General features: G+C 42.7%; 1 long non-coding RNA gene across 1 annotated transcript in view; it reads left to right on the forward strand.

Moving 5' to 3' along the window:
* The first annotated feature begins 125 nt into the window (after positions 1-125).
* Positions 126-19358, forward strand: part of LOC128349151 (uncharacterized) — a 70219-nt gene continuing 50986 nt past the window's right edge. Inside the window, exon 1 of the long non-coding RNA XR_008318586.1 lies at positions 126-347. This is a non-coding gene — a long non-coding RNA (uncharacterized LOC128349151). The remainder of the gene's footprint in view (positions 348-19358) is intronic.

Raw genomic sequence — 19358 nt, forward strand, 5'->3', positions numbered from 1 at the left:
ACACTTTCCTATCTCACTCAGAGTCTGCTGGCAAGCTCTGTCTCTTAGCAACAAGGTCTTATCTCCCTGCTTTCACCACAAAATTGCAAAACATTTCATCCGCAGTGCAGACAGAGGGAGAAAGCCAAGCACAATCCATGGGCCGAACAGCCAGGCTCGAGAGGGGAAGAGGGAAGCTAAGAGCTCATCACTGATGTGATGATTGTGTGCCAAGAGCAGAGAGAGAGAGGAAGAGGAGGGATGGGAACAGAGGAGGAAGAGGAACAACAGCCTGCCGAGGCAAGGATGCAGCTAGAAAGCTGAGGGGGAAGAATGATTCCACAGGTGGAAAGAGAGGAGACAGAAAGGTACATTAGTACTGGAAATCTGAACTGAAGGCAATTCCTAGTAGATAATTCCTGTCTGTAGCTTGGTCAGGTGGCCTTGAGGAAAAACGCCGGGAGGGCTGGAAACTGTCCAGGCAGCTTAGGTGAAAGGCCCAGGAATGGCTAGAGAACACAGGCTGTGTTCACCCATTGATCCAAGGGGCAGGGGGCGTCTCTCCCTTGTCAGGGCCGACATCCAGCTCCCTGGGTCTCATTAGCTTCCCTTGGCAGCTTCTCCTTTCCTCCAAATGTTCCCATTTCTTTCTACTCTGGGAGGGGTATGCATGTCCCCTTTTATAACCTCTCCTCAAGCCTCCTGTCCTATCTCAAATCAAAAACAGCCACATCAAATCTGCTAAAGTCTCCATCCTAATGTAAAGAATTCCCTGGTCTCCCATCATTCACTCTAGTGGGGTCCGGCTAACAAGTTTACTGAATTCAGATAGCAACATCCCCATTTATGCCCAGCTGGATCTGTCTGTGGTCAGTTCCCAAAGTTTTGTTGGCGCCTTCAATTTTAAGAAATGTTATTAAGATAGCATGGAAGAATGTTATTAGCAGAAGCATGTATAAAATGTTATCAGGAGATTTCATATAAAAGCAATTCAGCAGTTACTGTGCGAAAGTATGTACTTCAATCCATACATTTACTGATATCTAAAATGTGGCTTTCTAAGACCTTCTAAATATGATTAACTCCTCCCAGATTGGGAGCTGAGCTGTGTTTGGAGTTGTAATTGTTCAATAAGCAGGAATGAGCTGCCCTTTTATTTTAATCTATTTCACTAGTATTTTACTAGCATTTTCAGTGACTCTGTGCTGAGCAGGACCCCATAGAATGCTGATTATCCCCTCTTTTAAATTTGTTCTGATTTTATACTGCTTTTTGACTGAAACAAAGTGTTTGGCTGAGTCCTTTTTAACTTACATGCATTTTATCTATTCTGTTTGTGTTTTATATCATGTTTTAAAATTTTGTATTTTTAGATTCCCTCCCCCTCAGTCTTAATGCTATATCAATTTTAATCTCCGTAATACTGCAACACTTTCTTTATATTGCATTTACTGTATAGTATTACTGTTTTACAACTAGTGCTGGTCAACGACCGTAATAAAGATTATTATTATTATTATATGATTAACATAGCAAGTTTCAAACTAGTTCTCATGACTGGTTTTGTGGTAGCAAGCATGATTTGTCCCCATAGCTAAGCAGGGTCTGCCCTGGTTGCATCTGAATGGGAGACTTGATGTGTGAGCACTGCAAGATATTCCCCTCAGGATGAAGCTGCTCTGGGAAGAGCAGAAGGTTTCAAGTTCCCTCCCTGGCTTCTCCAAGATAGGGCTGAGAGAGATTCCTGCCTGCAACCTTGGAGAAGCTGCTGCCAGTCTGTGAAGACAATACTGAGCTAGATAGACCAATGGTCTGACTCAGTATATGGCAGCTTCCTATGTTCCTGACTGGTATCAGTATAGCACAATGCAAAACAACTCCAAGGTAGGACATAGTAAATTTTCCTTCTCATCAGGCCTTGACTACAGCATAAACAATTCCATTCAATTACTTTGGCTCAGCAGAACCAAAGTTCACACTCTGCAGACCAGCAACTTTAGACACAGGCCTCAATTTAGCTTTCTGGGTTCTCAGAACTGCTGGTCCCAATCCCAGGTGCCTCACCACAATGGGCAGTAGCTAAAATACAAGTATTTAAAAGACGTATTTTCAATACTTTTGTATCTTGTATATAAAATACTTGTTAGAAAAGTATTTTGTATCAAAAATACATTTGCTCAAGTATTTTGTATTTTTTAAATACATTTCTGAAACCAAAATACATTTCAGCCAACCATTGCTTTGCTTTCTTGCTTCAAGCTGCCTTTTTATTGCAAGCAGGCAACCCATTGGCTCCTTCACATCCGTGTTTGTGTTTGTGTGTGTGCGCGTGCACGCTCTGTTCCTCCCTCTCTGCCCCCTGAAGTTTGAATAGTTTTTCTCTGCTGCTGACTGGTGAGCCAGCCATGTTTGAAAATCTGGGGCAGGGTGTGTGTGTGTGTGTGTGGAGGGGGGACAGGACGCTATCCCTGTGAATAAAATGACCAGACTTGAAGAGCCTGAAGTTCTTCTGGTCCAATCTCAACTTTGCCTAAGGCTTAGGCAGGTTGTTTTACAAGTAGTTTACAAATATCTTCCTGTCTGTCCCCTATTGTTTTCTGTGGATGAGAGAGACACAATGGCCGGTAGCTAAAGATCTTGCATTTCTTTCCTCTCTGAGACAAAGGATAATAATTATTCTCTCTGTCTGAAATTTACCTTCAAAGAGCTTTGGGTTCAGATTGCTGGAGGGCATTCAGAGTGCTGAGCTTACTTTCTAGGTTACTTGGCTGTGGTGGGGACACACAGTGGGACACAGAAAAAAAAATTCAGGAAATCAAGCAGCCATGCTTTCATAGACTGGATCTAAAGCTTCTAAAGTGTTAAAAGCCATCTTTCTCTGCAACTAAGGTTTTGTTTTGTTTGTTTTTATTTGTTCTTCTTCTCTGCATGTGTAATTTGGTAAATTTGATTTTAATGTGTTTGCTGTTTAAACCACTTTGGGTATATGTTGCTGAAAAGCATGATGAGTCTCTCTGCTGCCATGAATCCCTTCTGCCTGCTGTGTGTGAAATTCAGCTCTGTGACTGTGGGATTACTTTGCTCTCTGACTGTCCTTTACCTTGGCCTCAGTATTTCTGATATGTGAAATGGGCATATTTGTTCAATAATGTTTTCATGCTCAACTCAGAGGCAATATGCAGTTCACTGCATACAAGTTGCAGGGGAGCAAGGCAGGAGAGAGGAGTCCACACCCTCTCCTGCTTGTGGGCTTCTCAGCTGCTATCTGGGAAGAACACTTTTGTTATAAACTAGAAGTATTCCTGTTGTGGTAATTTAATGAAAACAGTTTACAGTTTATGTGGATTTTTATTTGTTATAAATAACAGTACTCTGCTGTAGTTGGTTAATGAACACAATTTACAGTTTTAAACTATGTGGACTTTTATTTGTTATAAATAATAATCATGCTCCCATTGTAATGGCTTAAGGAAACTGGCTTACTATTTCAATCATGTGAATTTTTATTGACTTCAGTCAAAGACATTGGTTTAGAAAACTGCAATTTCTGTTGACTTTTGCACTACTTCAATATAAGTGCTCTAGGCTGCAAATTGTTTTTAAAAGACCATATAACCTGGGCCACCCCAACATTTGTGATCTCCCCTGCAAACCTTTTAGGCTGGCTATGGGTCTGTTCCTCTCCCACTGTAGTTAACTTCTTCCTTGGCTTTCACCCCCTTCTCTCCCTCTCCCCACCTCTAGAGCCTCTCATGTCTTTATTTCACTGTTCTTCCACTCCCGGCTGTCTTTAAAACATGAAAAAGTGGTGTAAAAGTTTTTGTTTAGATTTTTAAAAGAAGGACAATACAAGAACAACACTTAAAAACTACAGTTCTTTCAGATGCTGATGTGTATTATTTTTGTGTATTACTTTCTCAAGCAGTGAGAGAGTGATGTGGGTAGGGAATATCTAATTTTCCTCACTATAGCCTGTAAAGTTGGAGAGAGAGAGAGAGAGAGAGAGAGACTGCCTTACACGAGCAGATGATTCCATGTACCATATCCCAAGTTTGTTTCCTCCCATTTTATCCTCACAACAATCTGTAGCGGTAGGCTAGGCTGAGAAATAGTGAGTGGCCAAGTTCACCCAGTTATCACCCACTGAGTAAGGGCTTCATGACTGAGTGTTGGACTGGGGGGGACCCAAGTTCAAATCCCCATTCAACCATGAAACTCACTGGGTGACTCTGGGCCAGTCACTTATCTCTCAGCCTAGACTACCTCACAGGGTTGTTGTGAGGAGAAACATAACCATGTACACCTCTCTGGGCTCTTTGGAGAAAGAGCAGGATAGAAATGTTAAAAATAAAATAATAAAATAAACTTTGGTCTCACAGTCCTCATCCAACAACCTAATCACTGCACCACATTGGCTTATGGTGCAGTTACAATCTTTATTTTCTGATTTGTAGGATATACAAATAATCATTTTTTTATTTGTATATAAACTAGAAGCTTTCTTTAGCTGAGGAGAATCCTTCTGAGTCACTCCTATAAAACACCTCCCCCCCATTGCTCTCTCAGTGCTTCAAGAAAGAGAGAGAGAGAAGTGGGGAGCAGATGAATTGGGGTAAAAGGAATTGTACTCCTCCCCATATGATGTTCGGCCATATGATGCCTTCACCATACAACTTGCTGCTCTATTTTATTTCATTTTTTACTATGCCACAGCTATAGGATTGCAGCCTTTGTCATGACATTCAATTATTTCAAAGGATTTACTCTAAGCAGGATTAACATTGGATACATCCTGTTGTGCTTTGATTTCTACTGACATACATAGTCTGTGTATATTCCCCACCCCCACTTCGGTGGGGGGGGGGAGCCTGCCGATGCCCTTGGAGGGTAGTGGGAATGGAGAAACATAGCAAAAAAGAAACAAGGCATTATGTTGTTTTGGAATTATTGATCTGATTGAGTGTTTAACAAGGTGGAAATAGTCTAATTCTTGCAGGACAAATCCAAGCATATTAGTATCTTGGATGGGTATCCCATTGTCTGGCTTTTTTTTTTTTTTTTTTTTTAAGATACTGTATAATACAAGTCTAACATCAAGTGGTCCCATAGAATGGTCATTTCCCTTAGCTGGGATAATTCATAGCCCCAGAAGGCACAATTTGAGTGATCTGATCTTTGAAAAACTTGTATTGATTAAAGGAAATGGAAACAAGTTTGGATAAGTAACAAACATCTCAAAATTGTTTTCTTTTTTCAGGCAATGCATTTTAAGATGTATTTTAAAGTACTAAAATATTATTTTGTATTTTTATTGGTTGTTTACCAAATATTTTTTATTTTGTATCTAAAATGCTTTTTAGAGGTATTTTGCCCATCTCAATTGCTTTGCTATATAAAATAACCTGCCACATTGTTTCAACAAATTACCATCTATAATATTGCATTTTCATTCCCTATTTTGGCAAAATAAAAGGTAAAGTGTGCTGTCAAGTCGATTTTGAGTCCTGGCACCTACAGAGCTCTGTGGTTTTCTTTGGTAGAATACAGGAAGGGTTTACAATTGCCTCCTCCCACGCAGTGTGAGATGATGGCTTTCAGCATCTTCCTACAGTATACCTTCTGCCTGATATAGGTGTCCCTGTTTCCCATAGTCTGGGAAACATACCAGTGGGGATTCGAACTGTCAACCTTCTGCTTGTTAGTCAAGCATGTCCCTGCTGAGCCATTAGGTGGTTTTTTGGAAAAATAGCAAGACAAAAATAATACCTTTTTTAAAAAAAAGTGTGTAGCTGTTCGTCTCAGCTCTCCTGATCAAAATGTGTTCCTACTGAAGAACCAAGTATTCTTTAGTTGATCATTGTGCTGATGGCAACTCTAGTGTACGAAGCTACGTTGAAGTTCTATATTCATTAACAGACAGGCCTATCCTGGATTGAAATTTAATATACAGAAAATAAATTATTTCTGCATAACAGAAAATGTGTACCACCAAAGTTTCCATGTCTCCATTGAGTAAAAATATTAACACATGAAAACTTCATTAGAGAAACATTAAACAATGATTAATTGATTGTCATATTAATGTTGTTATACTGGCTTAATCAAAAGCTTTAGACAGGAGAAAAGCCATTTAAAATATTAATCATTTTTCAAATGACATTTAGAAACAAGTATAGCTTCATCTGGAGAACTACATTGAAGACTAGCTACCAGATACAGTATAGATATAAAGGGAATGTACACTAAAAACTATTTAAGAATATGCTCACATCAGTCATTACTATCCTACTATCATAATCTCTAATTCTACTTATGCAGAAACAGTAATTATTTCTTAATGAAAGGTGACTGTTTAATAGCAACCTTGATGTGTAACACAGCATGGCCGATTTCTGTTCTTAATTACAATTTACAGAAGCATCAGTATTATCCACAAGAGGATTAAAAGATCCGGAGGTGAATGGAAGCCAAACACTGTAATTAGTTTCCTGTATTCTAAATAAAATAAAATAAAAAATAAAGTGGGGGGGATTCAATTAAGTACACAAGCCATGGTAAAACCATAGTATAACTATAAGCCATATTGTGGGTTGCAATAAATTACTGGCTTTTCCTAGAAATAAAAAGAAAGATAAGATCCTTCTGCAAAATAATCATTTAGGGAGATGCATAAGATGAAATTTTCAATAGATGCTTACTTTGATTTAGCAGCTAATGCTGACAGTTGAATATTCTGATGCATAAATATGATCTACTGGAAACTCTAAACTGATTTGTGTCTGTAAATAGGTTAAGTGGAGATCTACAGTTATGATCAAGGTTGGCCTTACTATGAAGCAATGGCTGCATTCACACGTAACGTGAAACCAGAGGTTTCTGAACACACAGTTAATTTTTCTAACTGTGAATTGCATCACAGACATGCATGCAGCTGCAGCCCAGCAACCTCTGTTTTCAGGTCAGGAGAGCCCCTCCATCTTCATGGTCTGCTGAGTCCACATCCCAGCAAGCTCCATAGTGCTCGTGTTGCCAGACTGTGGGCAAGGCGTTTGGCCACAATCTTGGGGGGATCCCGAGCATACTTGTGCCTTTTCAGAATGGTCCACCTTCCCTCGGCAGAAAGGGGCATTTAAATCCCTTTAAATGCCATGCAAGCCCTTTATCTGACAGTGATTGCACTGTTGCCCTCATAAGAGCCCCACAACAAAACAGTCTAGTAAAAGCACAATTTCTGGCAGTGGGGGGATGCTGAGGGGCACTATTTTTCTGTAACACCAGGAAGGGAGCATGATGTATTTCTAGGAGGGGATGTGTATATGAGGGAGGGTAAAGGAGCCTGCTGTGACCAAGAATGCTCTCGTGATGGCTCACCCCAGCAAAGCAGTCCATGGAGAACAAACCACACTCTTGCCCCTGTGGCAGCTTGCCACCCAGGGATTAGCTCTCTCATGAGAGGGCCAGTCCAATGGGGAGGACCTTAGGCTTGAAAACCTTCAAATTTCCTTCAGACTACATGCTCATGAGTTGCGCCATCCAAAAAGTGTGGAGAGTTAGAAAAATCCTAAAGTCCAAACTCAATGGCAGGAACACCATACATGCCATAAACACCTGGGCTATACCTGTTATCAGATACACTGCAGGAATAATAGACTGGACCCAGGCAGAGCTAGAGACGCTCGATTATAAGACCAGGAAAATCATGACCATCAATCATGCTCTGTACCCCCACAGTGATGTCTATAGGCTATACCACCCTCGCAGGTCAGGTGGAAGAGGATTGCTGCAAGTCCATCAAACAGTAGAGGAGGAGAAAAGAGGCCTTGAAGAATATATCAAGGACAGTGAAGAAGATGCACTTCAAATGGTCAATAACGAGAAACTATTCAACACCAATGAAACAAAGCAGGCCTACAAGAAAGAACAAGTCAAGAACTGAGCAGAAAAATGGAAAAATAAGCCATTGCATGGTCAATATTTGCACAATATAAGTGGAAAATCAGACATCACCAAGACCTGGCAATGGCTTAAGAATGGCAACTTGAAGAAAGAAACAGAGGGTTTAATACTGGCTGTACAAGAACAGGCACTAAGAACAAATGCAATAAGAGCAAAAGTTGAAAAATCCACCACAAACAGCAAGTGCCGCCTTTGTAAAGAAGCAGATGAAACTGTGGACCACCTAATCAGCTGTTGTAAAAAGATCGCACAGACTGACTACAAACAAAGGCATGACAAGGTAGCAGGGATGATACCCTGGAACATCTGCAAAAAATACAAGCTACCTGTAGCCAAAAATTAGTGGGACGATAAAATTGAAAAAGTTGAAGAAAATGAAGATGTAAAAATATTATGGGACTTCTGACTACAAACAGACAAACATCTGCCACACAATACACCAGATATAACTGTAGTCGAGAAGAAAGAAAAACAAGTCAAAATAACTGACATAGCAATACCAGGGGATAGCAGAATAGAAGAAAAAGAAATAGAAAAAATCACCAAATACAAAGATCTACAAATTGAAATTGAAAGGCTGTGGCAGAAAAAGACCAAAATAATCCCAGTGGTAATTGGCGCCCTGGGTGCAGTTTCAAAAGACCTTGAAGAGCACCTCAACACCATAGGGGCCACAGAAATCACCATCAACCAATTACAAAAAGCAACTTTACCGGGAACAGCCTATATTCTGCGATGATATCTATAAACATTGACAATAAAATTCTGGCATCCCAGGTCCTTGGGAAGGGCTCAATGTCTGGATAAAACAAACCAGTCAATAACATCTGTCTGACTGTGTTAATAAATACTACTAATAATAATAAGCAGATCAGCCACCATGGGGAATCACAGAAGAGGGGATCTCCGGTTTCCAGTGACCCCAGAAAAGTAGGGTCCCCATACTGGGCAAAAATAAAAATGTATATATACTGATGAGCAACTGGACTGGCAGATGGCCTGCTTGGGTTGCCGTGCTGGAAAAAAATTATATATATATCCCTGGCCCACATGTGTGTCTCCATGGCCTAACACCTTGTGGGAGAGCAGTCCATGGGATAAGGGCTTTTGTCACATATTATTAGCAATTAACCCCATCCCCGTTCCCTCTCAACAGTTATTCTCATGGGTTGTGAATGGGTATCTCCACGGCCTTCCACTCTCACGAGAGAGTGGTCTACTCCAGAGCAGCATCCATTCTCATCACACATATAGAATCACTGCTTTAACTGGAGGCAATGCTGCTCCTGCTAGACGGTTCTTCTCAAGAGTAAGCCTAGGGATGTTAGGCTGTTAGACATTTTAACCCAAAGGGAAGGGCCAGGTCCCCACTTCCCCAACATCATTGTGCAAAAAATAGACCTAGCCATTCAAGAATTCCTGGGTGGGGCTGCATTTTAAACCCGACCCTGGGTATCACTGGGTATCACCGCCCTGCCATATGTTACCTTCCCAGTGATCTAATAGGGTTGCCCAGTTTATGGTGCCACCATGACTGCATGTGCTTGTGAACATACATCTTTATTGCTTCATTTTCAGAGAGCAAAGCACATAGTACCCATTTTGCCATCCCATTCCCTTTCTTTCCTGATTGCCAGGAGGGTGGAAAAAGGGACAGGGTGGGAAGAGAGTATGCCCCCATGTGACTTTCCCATTTGACAAGCTCACAAGCTTGGGATAGGACGTGGCAGTGTTCCTGTTCCTGGGCAACTGCTTTATTAAATTGGAGACAGGGCAGGGCAAGTACTTGGGGAGGTATAAATGAGAATCACCACAGGCATGGAGCAGGCACAATCCTGGGCAATGATTACAGTGATTACATTTCCACAGACAGTACAAAACCATGGTTATGGTGTTTGGATATAACGCTGCTGCCCCAAAACCTCAGGTTGGGGCGGTGAACATGCTAAAACCAAAAGCTCAAATTGGAGTTTGGTGAGGGAAACCACAGGTCGCTTTTGCCATGAAAAAAAGCGGTTTCACGCATTCGGGTGTACACAAATGCCAATATCTGCCCCATTTAACTGCAGGTCCATGTTGCGTGCGAATGCGGCCAAAATGAAGCTTTCACAGACAGCAAAGGGGGTTCTTTCCTCTTTTTATGTAGTAGTCTGTTTTACTTTCAGGGAACCCAAAGTAATTTCAAATTTGATCCAGTCCAGAACAGAGGAAAGGTGACATTTTGACTTTTTGCCTCGAGAATAGGCCTAAACTATTTAGAGACTGCACAACTCCCATTGGAAACACCTTCCTCCCACCCCTCATAAAGAAAAATAAAATGGGATATACACGCAAAAGTCAACAGTCGCAGAAGGAAAGAGATAGGAGATTTTGGTTTTTGGATGCAGGTACAACCGTTCAAGAAGCCTAGTATTCTGGTAATCAAGGTGAGATTACCAGATTTTTATAGACTCATCAAGATCAGCCATCTTTGTATATGTCACTTCATATTGATCCATTTATACATATTCCTTGTATTCTTTTAAGGTGTTTTGGGTCACCAGATTTAACACTCAACTGGCTAATAATGATAGGCTATTAAACCTTCTTACATTTCAAAATGCAATGTTTTTTACATTTTTAAAAACATATATTGTTTTTATAGCCAGTTTAAGCTGCCTGGCACAGTTCTTATCATGTAGCTTAATGAGGTCTTAATTACAGCTAGACTGAAGTGCTACTGCAAAAGAATAAGAAGAAGTTGCAAAATTGGGGGTTTCCTCCAGAAACCCCAATGCATTTTTTAAAAGTTTTATTAGAAAATATCACATTGATACACAATACAAAGTTGCAAGTTACAAAAAGAAAAAGCACAAGTGGTAACAATCACAGTTGTTACAACATTAACATCAGAAAATTATTTAAAATTTCTACTTTTATATTATATTTGTAGTACTCTCTAAAGAAAGGGAAATCTTGCAAGCATAGAATCATCTTCTGGTATAATACTATTGCAGTAGCCTATAAGTAGGCTCCATCTCTTCAGAAATCTGTCTTGCCTTCTTCCTTCTAATGCTTTTAAATAATATATTAATATTACAAAATGCATTTATAATATTTATTTTAAAATGTTTTGCCCAATGCATTTTTTTTTACTTTATTCTTTTAAATATATTTTGAGGCAGGTCTCATGATCAGTGATATCCGCTTTTGCGGGCTACGCCTGCTCTCCCCGCAGACAAGCAGAGCGGGAGCCCTGGGCAGCTGGATTGGCCGCCCACATGACTACTGGCTCCGTGACAGAGCCAGCGGGGGCTGGGGAGTTTGGGGCCACACGCCCCCGGAAGCTCCAGTATGCCCTGCACGAGTGCGCAAGGCATACTGGGGAGACCCCCGAGCCGGGAGGCTGCTTTTTAGCCTCCCGCTGGGGGTTTACTCATGAGTAGCTACGCTACTCACAATCCCAAAAACCAGGTTTGCAGAGTGCTCGCTCCGCAAACCCGGTTTAAGGGGTGGGTTACTTGAGCAGGTTACCCAACTGGTTAGACAACTGGGCAATGCTCACTCTTTTCTGGCAAGTGTGAGTGTTATCCCATTGACTAGCCAATACAGAGGTGTGTGTGTGCACGCTTGTGCATACACTGAGCAAGTCTTGCTCTTGGCAGAAGTTGTGGGGACTCTACCTCTCTTCCAGTACTATGCTGGAGCCTCACGACACAGCAGGAGAGAGATGTGTCTTTGTATTGTTAAAGTAATACAGGGATGTATTTTCATTCCTGTGCCTCCTGTAAAGGATGAAGAACACCCACTTCACACACACACACACCCCTACCTTTAACATCTGTATGACGGCATAAATTTAACAGATAATATTTTTCCCTGAAAGGAGATGCAATTATAGGGGAAGCTGTATATCCTATCTAATAAAAGGCTTGGTGTCCGTCCGTGGACGGACACCAAGCGTGTGTCCGTGCCTCCCTGGCCTCTTCTGGGCATGCGCGAAGCACATGGCCAGAAGGAGCCAGGGAGGCAGGACCGCCAGCACCCAGCGGCCATCTTGGGCGGCCAGAAGCGGCCGCCCCGAAGAAGCCGGGTAAGCGGTGGCGGGGGACACTGGCCGAGGCCTGGCCGTGCCGCCGCTTACCCGGCTTCTTCGGGGCGGCCGCTTCTGGCCGCCCAGGATGGCCGCCGGACGAGGCGGCAGACAAAACAATGCGGCGGTGGGCCCGGGCAGCGGTGGGCCAGGCCGGAGCCGCGGTGGGTGGCGGGCCCAGCCGGAGCCGCGGGCGGCGGTAGGTGGCGGGCCCGGCCGGAGCTGCGGGCGGCGGTGAGTGGCGGGCCCGGCCGGAGCCCCAGGCGCCGGGGGGTGGCGGGAGAGGGAATGGCGGCGAACGTCTGGAGCGCAGAGCTCCACTAGCGCCCGTTAACCAACGGGCTACAAAACCACTAGTGTTAAATAATATGGTGGGTGACTACAATTGTATTATGATTTGGATGTGTCTGCATGTAGGAAGAAATCTGAATTTCTTTATTTCCAGACTTGCTTTCCTCTTTGTCAGGATCCTTTGAGCCTGGCACTTCAATCAGATCTGATTTAGAGTGGAAGACAAAGACATTGGTGAAGAGCTGCTAATAGCTGTCAGTGAATCTGATAACACACAAATAACAGCCCAGCAGTTGAACAACAAATAGCAGTTGAATTACTTCTAACTGCTGGAGACAAAGCACATATCAGTCTTAAAAGATCTGTCTCCTTGAGCACCACCCACACCCCTGTGTGCATGTAGACACTTCCTATAGGGCTGCACTACAGTCTTGGTGGTAAGAGCTCTGTGCATGGAGTAGCACAACATGACACCATTGTTTCCAATGGGTGTTGCATTGAGGTCGAGCCGAACCTGCCAGGCTAGTCTAGGGCCAGTTCATGTTTCAAATGGCCTGTGTGCATGTGCAGTGTCTCCAAAATGGCCACCACAAGCTCACAAACTCACAGAGGGCCGGAACAGAGATGGGGGAGGGGGCAGCAGGCAGGGGATGAACCACCTGAGACCCCCTGCAGCTATAGCAGCAACCCCAAAGGTTTTGGAGGTAGTAAGTCCACTATTTTAAAAAAACACCAAAACCCATCCCTGGCACCCCCGAACAGGGCCTGAACGGGCTCGAATTCGAGCCAATCCAGGCCCCTCATTCCAAGTGCCCAAACTGAACATGCCTGATTTGGTTTGAGCCCAGTTCGGACTGGAACCAAACCAGGTGAAATATTAAATTCCTCAAACAACAGAGAATGCTCTGGTGGTAAAGAAGTGAGATTATCTGGAGACATCAAAAACAAAGATTTATTAAGAAACTAAAATGTCACGTACTAAGAGAGAACCATTGAACAACATACCCAAACAGATACTAGCATTCAACAACAACTGTTCTGATACTTAAATGACCAAGGGAGACCTATTAACATAACTCCTCATGTCCCTAATGGCCAGAAGAGACCACTGTGGTGCTAAAATCAATGCTTTATTCTTACTTATAACATTCTGTCCGGCTACATGTCTCTGTCCCCTTTACCAAATCTGGCTATGGTTACCAGGTCTGGCCTCAGAGCAGGGAAAGGGAGGGGGTTAAGCATCACTCTGTGCCTCCTCCATTCCAGGCTGCTTGCTTCTTGTGTCTGCCCCTCTCTGGGGACCCCTTACACTCACCACCAGCCAGCCTTTCAACCCTGGCCGGCTCCTTATATGCCTCCTCACAGGAGGAAAAGAGTCTGATAGAGTTGCAATATTGTCCAACAGAGAATCACCTGCACCCAATTACAGGGCCAACACCCCTCTTTATTCCCCGTAATTGTATACCCTTTACAGCTGCTGCCAATGTCTCAGCAACTTCTTCCTCTTGTGGCTCAGACCCCCTCCCTTTGGGAGCCGTGCTGCTGATGTTATCCTTGCGTGTCTCCCTTTCGGCTCTTTCAGGGCTCTACTCCTCCTCTGCTGGAGCCGAGTCCCTGCCCATTGGCTGTTTTTCCTCCACTTCTCCCCAGCTGCTACCCATCCCTGTCTCCTCAGGGCCCCTCACTACTCCATCCTCGGGGGTAAGGACAGCCGGCTTCGCCTGACACACTCCTTCTCATTGCTCAAGCACAGATCAACAACTCCCACCATCTCTCACAATTCTAGAAAATGATATCTTGGCAATGGCTTTGTGAGTCCATCTTCATCTTCTCTGTTGGACAATATTGCAACTCTATCAGACTCTTTTCTTGTACATCACGTACATAATGGTATTTTGTGTCAATATGCTTTGTTTTGGATTTTGTCTTCTCCATTTGTGAAAGCAAAATACAACTTTGTCCTCAAACAGTGTATGTTGGTTTTGGTTTGTCAGCTCCAAAGTCTTGCAACAATTTGCATATCCATGCAATCTCCTGGCAAGCCTGAGTGGCTGACACATATTCCACTTTTGTAGAGGAAAGAGCAATAGTGTTTTGCTTTTGACTGCACCAACTAATCACTCCACTTCCATAAAAGAACAGGTATCTACTTGTGGATTTATGATCTGTTCTGTCTTATGCCTAATCTGCATCTACATAACCCACTAGTCTAGGATTACTACTTGCTGGCAATCTCATTTTTAGTTGAACTGTACCTTTAAGGTACCTACCCAATCTTTTAACTGCAATCCAATCATATTTGGTGGGTGTACTCACTTTCCTGCTTAAAATTTCTACAAGTGAGGTGATGTCTGCTCTTGTTACTGTGGCAATATATAGAAGTTTCCCAAATGCTTTCCTATATTGCCCATTGTCTGGAAGAAGCTCACTGTTTGCATCTTGCTTCAAGAAGTTAGCTTCCACTAGAGTCCTGACTTCCTTGGCATCTATAATACCTAGACATTCTAACAAGTCTTTTATCTTTTGTTTCTGATTAAGAAGCTAGCCTCCATCTTGTTCTCTTTCTATTTGTATTCTGAGATAATAGGAAATGTTCCCCAGTTGCTTTACTTCTATTTTTTGTTCAAATACTTTACGATTCCATCACTGTCTTCTCTGTATTGACCACAATCAATCAAATCAACATATGTTACTATATGTCCATTTATTATTTCTAAACTTTGAATATAGTGTTGCCTGAAAGCCTGGTTTGGGGAAGCACAGAGAGCACGCACACACACACTCCATGCTATTGAAATTGAGGGTTCATAGTCTTCATTCTGGATACTTCAGTTCATGGGACCATGAACATTTCATCTGCACATATTTGGCAAAAGCTCACAGCTGGTCTCTTGGCATGAGCAAAGCATGGGGAAATGTATCCTGAGGTCATAATAGCTAAGACTGCAAGGGGGCATCCCCAACTGCTCTCTCTTGTTAATTCAAGAGAAGGCTACCTGCCAGCAAATGGACCTAATTCAGAAGGTTAGGCAAGGGAACACAATATTCTCTTTTGCAAGAGAGAGAGAAAGCCTCGCCAAGCACACTCTGCCGCAACTTAGATAAGAGACAACATTTCCCAACCTGCCATTAATAGCCCAATTAATTAGCAATGACCAGAGTGGAGGCATCTCATTAAAATCTAAACACATATATCTTTTCACCTGGAGTGACATCTTCATTTCCAGATAAGCCTTAAGTCCACCAGCTATAAGCCACTCTCACTTTGTTTGGCCAGTCACACCCAAGACTGAGCAGTTCATGCAACTATGAACTTTATTTTTCTACCTGAGCTTCTGCTCCTCCAGGGAGGGAGCATGACTTATGAATTGCCCCCAGGCATGTTTTGGAGTATACGTACTTCTGGCCAAGCCACATGGAATCAGAATCTGTATGGACCTTTACCCTGCCAGTTCTCAAAGGTATGAGATGTAGCCTTTCCCCCTTGCCCTTTTTCTTCCTGCCCTTCTGCTATGAGAAGTGCCAAGTGCACCGACCTGCAAGTGCACCGAACACACCGCTGGAACAAGGATAGAAAAAGCTAACCTTCTATTTCCTCACCCCCTTTCTCTTCCCTATATTCCTGTCCTTAAGTACTTTCTACAGCAAGCCTTAACCTTCAATTTGGACCCTAAGCTAAAATTGTCAGTGAGATTCTTGTTAAGACTATCAGTTAAGATTCTGTTGCCTTCCTAACTAACATTTGCCTTCATGTACCCCTTCCACCCTTAAATAAATCTGTAGTATTGCATTTCTGTCTCCTCTTCATATCCAAGATGCAAAACTTGCTCAAATTGATACTGTAACAGAACTGCTCCCTCAAGCCAAGCTAATTCCCCCATTCTAAGCCAAAAGCATGATCAGAATGTCCAGCCAGCACTCTGGGGCAGTTCTGGTAACAATAGACAAGAGTCAGCTTTTTCTTGGATTAAACCCTTGTTTAACTAGCAACTGATTTAGCTTTGTATTACAGGCTCTTGCTGTTTGTTTCAGATGATAAATGTTCTTTTGGAGCTTACACACAAGACCCTCCTTACCAGGTTCCTCGAAACATGTAAACATCCTCCTTAATATCACCATGTAAAAATGTAGTTTTGACATCTAAATGCTCTACGTACATTTTCCTTGCTGCTGGAAAACAGAGATCCATTCTTATAGAAGAGTGTTTTACTACGGGGCCAAAGTTTCATCATAATCCTCACCATATTTCTGAGAATATCTTTTAGCTACTAGCCTTGCTTTAGAATGTTGGACATCTCCTTCCACATCGTACTTCACGTTGAAAACCCATTTGCACCCTACTGTCTTTCTTCCCATAGGCAGCTCCATAAGAACACAAGTATTATTCTTATATAGAAACTGGCTCTCTTCTGCAGCTTTTATCCAATAGTAAGCCTGATAGCTGGCATTTTATCAATATCCTCCCATGTACTAGGCTCCTGAACATTTTCTTCTCTAGACATATATGAGAGTCTTTTTGCTGGAAAACATTTTTTGATCCTTGCTGACCACTTTATCTCTGACTGAGCCTTAATGTTTTCATTTTGCTCTGGATATTTAGTTGGCACAATAATTACATCAGCTTCTTTCTCTGGTGTTCCTTGTTCAGGCTCCTTTTGCATCTGAATGTCCAGTTTAATATCTGGTACTTTATCTGCAGTTGGCTTTTCTTTTTCATCAAAATACACCATATAATCTTTATGGTTTCTGTGGGGAAATAAGTATTCTATACCCTTTACATCCTGGTGCAAAGCCAACTAATATTCCTTCCTCACACCTGCAGTTCAATTTGGTTCTTTTAGGCTTTGGCACATAGGCAAATGCTTTGAGCCAAAAACTCAAATATGCTCCATATTAGGTTTCTTTCCATGTCACACTTCAAATGGTGCTATATTTACAACTTTAGTAGGCAATCTGTTTTGTAGATAAGTAGCAGTCATAATTGCCTCTCCCCAAAACTTACTGTGCTCTTTCTCACGAGCAGTGAGAAAGAGCAAGAGGACTAGTGGGGAGGATGCCTTAAAAAGCTTACCTTCCCTCAGGTGACCAAGGGCTCCTTCTTCAGTGGGTGGACAATTAACCAGACAATTACCAGCAGAGGTAAAGGTAAAGTGTGCTGTCAAGTCAATTTCAACTCCTGGCGAGGGGTTTTATAAACTGCCCAGGGAACTTGTGTTTTGGGCGGTATAAAAATATGTTAAATAAAATTGGCGGTGAAGTATCACTGTATGTTAAAGAAGTGCTAGAATCTAACAAGCTAGGAAGAACAGAATCTTCCACATAAACTCTGTGGGTGACAATACAAAGCCTGAAAGGAAATGTGCTACTAGTAGCATGCTATAACCCTCCTGATCAAAATGCTGACAGTGACTGGGAGTTGCAGAAGGAAATCGAGGAGATGTCAAAAAGCAACAGAGCTGTAATAATGGGTGACTTCAATTACCCACACAGAGACTGGGTAAATTCACATTCAAGTAATGACAATGAGGCCAAATTTATAGATACGCTAAACAACTGTGTCCTAGAACAGTTGGTCATGGAACCAGCCAGAGAGGCAACCTTAGACTTAATCCTGAGTGCACAGGACCTGGTGTGAGATGTCAGTGTCATGGAAGCTTTAGGGAACAGTGGCCATAGTGTGATCAAATTCACATATACGCGAGGAGAGAATCTCCAAGGAAGTTAAATACAGATGGATAGATGTCTATAAAATTATGCATTGTGTGGAAAGTGTGGATAGATAGTGTTGGAAGTGAAGGACTATGTGCTATCTCTTGCCTCAATGACATAGGAGGACAGACAAGTGAGTCAGAGGGCTAGAGGGTCAAGACATTGGTCATCCCTCCTCTACTGCTCTGACACTATCCCTTTGGAATGTAGATTGCTACTCTTAGGGACTAACTTCCTTCCTTCCTGCTTTGCACTTCCTCTCTCCTTTCTCTTCCTGTTCCTTCTACCTTGCAACATGGCAAGCTCCTCTCCCCTGCACCATGTGTGCAGAGATGCAGAATCCATCTGCATCCAGCTAGATAGATAGATTAGAGATCCTAACTCCTCACTTTCCTATCTAGAATGGAGTTCTCTAATAAATACCACTTATATTGATTTGAAACTATGAACTGGCTCCAAGTTACTTTACTCTCAGCATACACGCATGCCTAACTGTGTTGTGCCTCTGTGCATTCTGCTATAATAAAAAGGGTTTCTCCTACCAGAGAGAATTCCCAACAGATAGAAATTTTAATCCCTCTTGCATAACACTAAAACCAGGGGTCATTCCATGAAACTTTTTTTCATGGAATGAAACCGATTGCCAAGAAATTTAGGACCAGAAAAAGGAAGTATTTTTTCACACAACACATAATTAACTTATAGAATTTTCTACCACAAGATGTGGTGATAGCCACCAGGTTGGATGGCTTTAAGAAGGGTTTAGATACATTCATGGACGACAAGTCTATCAGTGGCTACTAGTCTGAAGGCTATAGGCAAGATGCCTTGGACAGTTAATCATCCTGTTTCACACAGTGGCCCACCAGATGCCACTGGAAGCCTACAGCAGGAGTTGAGAGCATGCCCTCTCTCCTGCTGTTACTCCCCTTTAACTGGTACTCAGAGGCATCCTGCCTCTGAGGTCACCTTTAGGTCACCTAGGCATACAAAGAACATAAGAACAGTCCTGCTGGACAGTTTCACACAGTGGCTCACCAGATGCTTCTGGGAAGCCCACAGGCAAGAGCTGAGAGCATGCCCTCTCTCACTGTTGCTCCCCTGCAATTGGTATTTAGAGGCCTCTAAATACCAATTGCAGGGGAGCAACAGTGAGAGAGGGCATGCTCTCAGCTCTTGCCTGTGGGCTTCCCAGAAGCATCTGGTGAGCCACTGTGTGAAACTGTCCAGCAGGACTGTTCTTATGTTCTTTGTATGCCTAGGTGACCTAAAGGTGACCTCAGAGGCAGGATGCCTCTGAGTACCAGTTAAAGGGGAGTAACAGCAGGAGAGAGGGCATGCTCTCAACTCC

Source organism: Hemicordylus capensis, chromosome 3 (genome assembly GCF_027244095.1).
Source record: "Hemicordylus capensis ecotype Gifberg chromosome 3, rHemCap1.1.pri, whole genome shotgun sequence".
In the NCBI taxonomy this organism is placed as follows: domain Eukaryota; kingdom Metazoa; phylum Chordata; class Lepidosauria; order Squamata; family Cordylidae; genus Hemicordylus; species Hemicordylus capensis.